Source organism: Rhynchophorus ferrugineus, unplaced genomic scaffold (assembly GCF_030347505.1).
Source record: "Rhynchophorus ferrugineus isolate W39M unplaced genomic scaffold, kcgeb_rfMv2 rfM1, whole genome shotgun sequence".
Taxonomy (NCBI): domain Eukaryota; kingdom Metazoa; phylum Arthropoda; class Insecta; order Coleoptera; family Curculionidae; genus Rhynchophorus; species Rhynchophorus ferrugineus.
In genome coordinates, this window is record NW_027472580.1 from 43779844 (window position 1) to 43787828 (window position 7985).

The window sequence follows — 7985 nt, forward strand, 5'->3', positions numbered from 1 at the left end:
GTCAGTCCAAGGCAAGTCTCCGTGACCAGTTATATTTTTTTTAACCGTAAATTTAAACAATTTTCGTAAATAAATGTAATTAGGTCGCAACAAGGGTCTATAATGTCGATAACTAGATAATACAGCTGCTGGACCACGATGTACGTTCTAGCAGGAAAATCAACTGATAGGTCAATGATTCAAATAAAACAGACCTTTTAGATTCCTTCATAGCAAGAAACATAGTTTCAAATTATGTTGATCTGAAAACGTTGATGAGATCACTCATCAATGATTCTGATTTTTCGGTGAAAATATAAAGAAAAAAAAACAAAATTTAATGTTAATAAGCGGAGAGCGTCGAATTTTCTGTTGATGGTTAGATGGCGCTCTTAGAACGTATTTAACAACTTCGTATTAGTGTGAACCTATATTAATATAATTTAATATCTTGGGGTAATAGAATCACTAGGTGTATCGGAAAGTCATTACTGGTTTTTTTAACAGATGTCGCTAGGCTTAAGTACGCAATGTTATGATTTGACACATATGTCATTTTATACTATTGCCATCAAATGTCAAAGCTATATATGTTTTTTGCGAAATTAATACCGTCATAGATTTATATCTCTCTGAAAATTTCAAGCTTCGTGACTGCTAGAAACTTACAGTGAGTATGCTCTAACCTTAAAAATACCGACATCGATGGGCAAGACAAAGAACGTCCTGATAGACCAAAAAAGTTTGCATGGTAGAATTGCAAGAGTTATTGGATGAAGACACAACCCAAACTCAAAAACAATTGACAAAAGCGTTAAATATGACCCAAGAAACCAAGGTGCCATATCAATTAAATGTTTCAAAGGTATGATCGGAAGTAATTTCTGCATCGAATGGTGACGAGTGATGAAAAGTGGATTTATTTTAAAAATTCTAAGTGCAAAAAATCACGGTTATCACCTGGCGAAACCGCCCGGTCGACTCCAAGGCCAAAATCGTTTTGTTGCAAGACTCTGCTCTGTGATTGGTATGACCAGAATGTCGTGGTGTATTATGTTACTGTTACGTAGCTGTTGCAATAAATGAATGAGGAGCTTATTTTGGAAAACTTCAAGCCGTTTGACCTGGTTGGTAGAGGAGTAAGGACCAAATTAACATCTTGTAAAATAAGCATCTGATGGAGATGGGAATTCTGTTAGAAGGCCAGATCAGAGAAGAGATCAGGTTTGCTATCACCGAACCTTTCTGGACTCCTTTCTGGATTTGGAAATGCCAACCGAACCGTCGGTCGAAGTGGAGACCTAGGTACGTGACGTTATCCACCCATGGAATTGTTGCGGTGTCGATCTTAAGTTGCGAGACGTGCAGTGTGTAACGCTTCTTATCGAAAATGATGGCCTGGGTTTTCAGGGGGTTGATTTGCAACCTCCAGAATTTGAACCACTTGACCGTATGATACGGCTGCTTCTGTAAACGTTCTTGAATTTTAACATCGAACCTGGAGGCTTTGAAGAAAGCAGTACCGTCAGTGTAAAACGCGACGTTAATGTGCTGTTTTCTCGGCAGATCTGAAATAAATAGTTTAAATAAGGCCGGGGCCAGCGGGGAACCTTGCGTTACGCGAGCGTCGATTTGTTTTCGAAAATGTCTTGTTGATTTGTAAAGATCTGTCCGATAGATAGGACTTGATGAGAGCGGTTAGGTTTTCTGGGAGGCCTAACCGCATGCATTTTGCGATCAAATTTTGCGTGCCAGATCTTGTCGAATGTAGGTCTAGAAGGACTGCTCCAAGTTTTTTACGTTGGTCATCAGTGTGATGGATGTGTGCGGCCAGACGGGAGTTCTGAGCACGAAAGCCTAATTGTTCATCAGGAATGATGTTGTATTCCTTTGTTAAATAGTTTAGAGCGTAGTAGTAAATGGCACTGAGAAGGCTGATGGACCTGTAGTCAGATGGAGATGATTTTGCTCCTTTCTTGGGAATAACCGCTATATGTGCGTATTTGCAAGACGCCAGGAAATTTTGCAGGCTCATGATGGAGTTAGTGATGTTTGCCAGTTCCGCGAGTTGCCTAAGCGGGAGATTTTTTAATTGGGTAATCGATATTCCGTCGAAACCTGCAGATTTTTTGGTTTGAAATTTGCCGATCATAGTCTGTAGATACTTTGGAGATACGAAATTGTCGAGAAGAAAGGCCCAGCCTGCATGATTGGTCTTTTGATGGAGTTGGATTCGTTGATGACAGTATCGTTGTCTTTAGGCTTAGTGTTCTCTGCGGGAGGGAGACACCTGATATATACCGACAACAAATGATGAATTTGAACCATGCATTGAACCATGAAGACATGGTAAAGTGATTTTATAGCACGATAACTCGCCATCTCGTAGAGCAAAACCAGCTAAGGAAGCGCTGAAAGCATATTATCGCACTCGCCGTATTCTCCAAACCTTGACTCGTCCGACTATCAAATGTTCGCGGGACAATGGGACGCGCTCTTGCAGAGCAGCACTTCGCGAATTTCTACGAAGTTAGAAAATGGTTCGATGAATGATTTTATTCAAAGGATAAACAGTTTTTTTTGGGATGGTATGCATAAATTGCCTGAAAGATGGGTAAGAAGTATTGCCAATACTTTAAATAAATACATTTTCCCATTTTCCGAAAAAACCAGTAATGATTTTCCGGTACAACCGGTAATTTTATGGAACGAGCCCTTTATGGTTGTAGATTTGAGTGGGTAAATCAAACTCATTTCTTCGGAAACGTTTGCTTATAAAGCTTTGGCGCATAATATTTCTAAGCAATATATTTCGCGTCTAATCTCAACCAGCGGTGGATGCGTGTTAAAACCGCGGGTCGGGTAATTTTCAAAATAAGATAATCAGAAACTGGCCGTTTGGCACGGGATGTATTAAGAGGAAACTGGCGTAGTTTCACGAGTCGAGTTTGGCGACACGGTTTCCTCGGTATATCGTTCGAAGTTTGCCCGTAAAATAAAATAAGATAATTCAACTTATCTCCGTGACTTACGGAGACCCAGTAACGATAACAAAATTTACTAGCAACGCAACATGATTATTCTTAAAATAATTTGGCAAGAAAGCATTCAAATGTCTCAGACTGGAAGTTTAATCAATTTTATTTCTTTAAAAAAATATTATATAGTCTATTCAAAGTTTATTTGTACATGTCGTCATCAAGATGTTGTTGTAAATTCGTTTTAGAATAAGACAATATTTTCTTTCTCATTTTATTCTAGTTAAATAGACACAATGCTGTCTGATAAGTTCGAACGTGAAACCGAACTAGCCTGTCAAAGTCGTTCCGTTGTCAAACGTACGCAAAATTATTTAAAATATAATTACGAGTTATAAACCGGCGAACGTTGTTTTAAGGCTTTGTTTTAATAAATTTCAAATCGTGGCCGTTTTTATTGAAACTATTTTTAGCGTTTTGCGACTGCACTGAATATTAGTACGGACACGGTCTCTAGAATATCTCAAAAAATAAATATAACCTTAAATTCACCTAAAAGAAATCGCCTTTATGCGAAACGGGCGATGAATTAAGATCAGCTTGATGTTAGCTGTATCAGTGTTTAAATATACGAAATGTATAAAAACTGTAAGTAGTTTTTTCAGTCGAAACATAATTTAATACAATTATTTCAGAGAAAATTGTAAGTCTTGAATACACTTTTGTAATATGGGATTTCAGTGATGTAAAGATAACCAACGAAGGGGTTTAATGGAACTTCCAAAGATTGCTATTAAAAGAATACAATTTTTAAAAACATACATTGAAATCAAGGAAGAATTATTATATGAATTTGTATATTTTGATGAGACGTGGATATTTCAGAATGGTACATTGGGTCACTCATGGCAAGATGATAATAAATATAATGTAAAGATGACAAAAGTTGATGGAAAAAGGTAAATGTTTTAATAACTATTGATTAGGTTTTGTTAGTCATAACATTTATTAATAATTCATTGCAGACATATAGTTCTTCATTAGTGTGTTAGTCACACTAATTCAGTGTTTTCCTCCAAGTCCAAGGGTGACTACCATGGAGAAATGAACCATAACTTATTTTTGCAGTGGTTGCAGTAGTTGGCTTTTAAAGAACTTGGAGGAACCATCAGTTATTGTTTTGGACAATTCACCAGTATACTGGAGGAGAAGATCCCAACAATTAAGGAATGGCTTAAAGTACATAAAAAAAGTTTTGAAGAAACCATGTTAAAGAATGAACTATTTCAAATTGTTACTAAGTAAATAGAAATGACATGTTTCATTGCGTTTTTTACAATTCACTTTTTTTAGAAATAAGCTCGAAAAAATATATACAGTAGATCAGATGGCTGATCAATAAGGTCACATAGTATTACGACTTCCTCCCTATCACTGTTTATTCAATCCAATCGAGTTGATATCAGGGGTAGCAAAGACTTATTATAATAAACATGCTGATCGATGCTGCTGCATTCCAAAAAAATTATCCAAATCGGTCATAGTTTGGATACTAAATACTCAAAGTTTGTTTGTATATGCGTCATCGAAGTTTGTGACGTCAAAGTGTTAGTTCGGTTTGGTTTTGAGATACAACAAAATTCTAATCTAAAAAAAATAATTGAACAAAAATGTTATTAAACATATTTAGTTTATTTTAACATTATAGTACATCTAATGCATATATTATCGAAAGACTTAAAACTACAATTAAGGACACAGGTATAATAGTTTGTAGGTTAGAGTTGTTTTATTATATTTACATTGAACTCTTTTCCCATGTCACCCATGCGGTAGAGTTCTAGGCGCGTTTTCTTGTGTAGTGATATCTCCCTGGAGGTCTAATCCATCTAATAAACAATTATATATCAAAGTAATGTATTTTACTTTCATTAGAGTGCATACTTATTTTTTTACGTTTAGTTCTTGTTTCATTCGATGGTGTGTTTACTTGTCAAGTCATCTTTATATCACTATATTTTCTATTTCTTCTGCTACTACCTGTGTACACTATTCTTGATAAAATTAATTATAATAATTAATAATCAGAATTCTGCCTAATGCATTTACCAAATCTACAAAACAGTTAGCATTAAATCTCCCTCAGACATTCTAACCAAATGCTCATGTTTAATTCAGAACAATTACAATCATATCTGTGCACACAAATCTTTCATGCTCACCAATACCATTTTCTACTGTTATATTCTATTAATTATGTACATACATTTAGTTGTTTCCACTCTCATCATTCTGTCTCAAGAAATTCCAGCATTGCACAGCATTATCATATATCCTCAAAAGTTTCCTTTAGTCACTTTCACTTTCCGAGTCACTTTCCAATTCAATCACTAAACTGTTAATTTCCAATCTACCTAAAACATGTTCACGATTCCACCATTTATCAATTACTTCCTCTGTATGTCTTATCGAGTTTATCCAAACCGAAGGTGTTATGGTCGACGATGCTTCCTTTCACATATCTAAACAGTTCTTGATGGAATATACTTATAGGATAATTTCATGCTCATTTTCCCACAGTTGACCCAAAATTGCAGTAGTTACCAAACACATGATACATGAACCTTGCGGAGTTTTTAACTATAATTCACCCTGAATGGTTGACGGCAAGTGTTCGAAGCGATACCCAAGAGACCTGATTGCTGAAACTATAACGGGAAATGATGGATACCCAATGTATCGTCGGCGATCAGTTGCGGACAATGGGCGATCGGTAGTTGTGAAGGTGAGAGGTCTAAATGTTGATGTAGGCAATCGTTGAATCATGCCATACTTGCTAATATTATCCAAAGCTTTTGAGACTCACATCAATGTGGCATATTGTAACTCTGTGAAGTCGATCAAGTACATATGTCCATATGTTAACAAAGGTAGCGATATAGCCGTCTTCGCTGTAACCAATGCAAATGACGAAATATTACAGTACCAGATGGGTCGCTATGTAAGTAGCAACAAAGGAATTTGGCGTATCTTTTCGTTTGCGATCCATGAAAGACACCCTACAGAAGTCCATTAGGCAGTCCATTTACCACCATTTAAGTCCATTTAAGATTACCACCTCACAATTTGAAGTTAAAAGTATGATCAGTTGTCATCATACCGCGCAACATTAATCAATCTCGATTGTGTAATGGAACTGGCTGTGAAAAAGATGATGAATAACGTCATTGAGGCAACAATCATAAAGGGAAAATACAAAAGAGATGATGTCTTGATCCCGCGTATGGATCATTCCAACGGATTTACATTTCGATTTTAAACGTTTATAATCGGTCATCTGTAATGTTTTTATATAAGACCATAAAAGAGCATTCGATAATCCCCAGCCGCAGATTTCATTACATTGAAGCAAAAAAATTCTAACCTACCGTTAATGATGAGAATTTGGTTCGCAAAATTGAGAATAACATTATGATGCAGACATAACGGCTAAATATTGTTATGAATTATCATCTATTTACAGTTTCATTTATTACGAAGTCGTAGATTTAAATCATAGAAAGATTTTATTTAATAAGTTATAAAATGTGAAAGGGTTTAGGAAACAAAACCTATTAATTTATTTAAAAAAAGTGTTTTATTTTGTGGAAAAAAGACAAAGCGACACTGGGGGTTATTATATACTAGAAAACAGATTAACCAATAAATTGTCCCACGCGTTCACCATTCAGGTAGTTTTAAAACATATGGCTGGATAGTCAAGGCCTTAGATACCTCCCTCCTAAAGGAACATCCCCATGGCCAATATACGTGGTCATTATTCTATTTGGGTAGCTTATAATATCAATTATACCTTCGTCCACCAGTTTTCCTTTGGGATCTTCGAAATGGCACTGTTTCTACCGAAATTTCTATGGTAACCCTCTACGGAATGGTTTTGCAAATTTTGGTGACTCCAGATTTCAATAGTCTACGGCTGAGAAACTAACTTCAATCCGCTTTTGGTGACCCTTCATCCTGAACTGCAAGCTTTTATCCAAATTTCAGTAAACTTTATTAATTCACAGCAACTTCAGTTCGACTTTGGTAGCTTTACACTACCTTTACAAAATGAGGATAGGGATATCGCGATATCCAAGAACAAAAAATATTAATATTTTTTATGCAACAGCTAGGAAAAATATTTATATATTTTTTTTAATGTTGGAAAAAAATATATTGATATTTTGGATATTTTTATCCCTAATCTAAAATGTCCTACCAATCTTTTGCTTGCCTCGCATTACAAAATGATTTGGTGATAAAAGATTCATATAATCTGAGATGACTGGTTAAAAGTTATTCTATTCAGGTTGAGTATAATTGTCGAAACTTGATTCAAACCGTATTTCATGATTGTTTTATTATATTGTTAATATCCATATATTGTTAGTATCTTGTTAAATATTTTATATTATACAGTTTGGTTATTTATTGCTGTTCACAATAAAATTTTTAAAATAATTATAATTTGTTTCAATAAATTTTTGTATTGAATAATGGATGTAAAATGTTCGAAGAAGAAAGAAGAAATTATGTTCGGGTTTTATTGCAAATTTAATTGGTCAGTAGAATGTGACGTCAGGGGTTAGTAACATGATGCGTATGAAATCATCAACCAATAAAATATCTTCCTAATGAAATATTTTCTTGACAGGTGTGTCTATATTGCTAATTTAAACTAACCAATGAAATGCAGCTAAATGGCGTTCTCAGTGCCTTCCTGCTAAGATCACACATAACAATTCATAAATTATATGTATTAAGTTAAAACCCTATATACTGCTCTATGGTGAATTATTATATCAATTTGTATATTTAGATGAGACGTGGATATTTCAGAATGGTACGTTGGTCACTCATGGCAAGATGATAATAAATATAATGTAAAGATGACAAAAGTTGATGGAGAAAGGTAAATGTTTTAATAACTATCGATTAGGTTTTGTTAGTCATAACATTTATTAATAAATCGTTGCAGACATATAG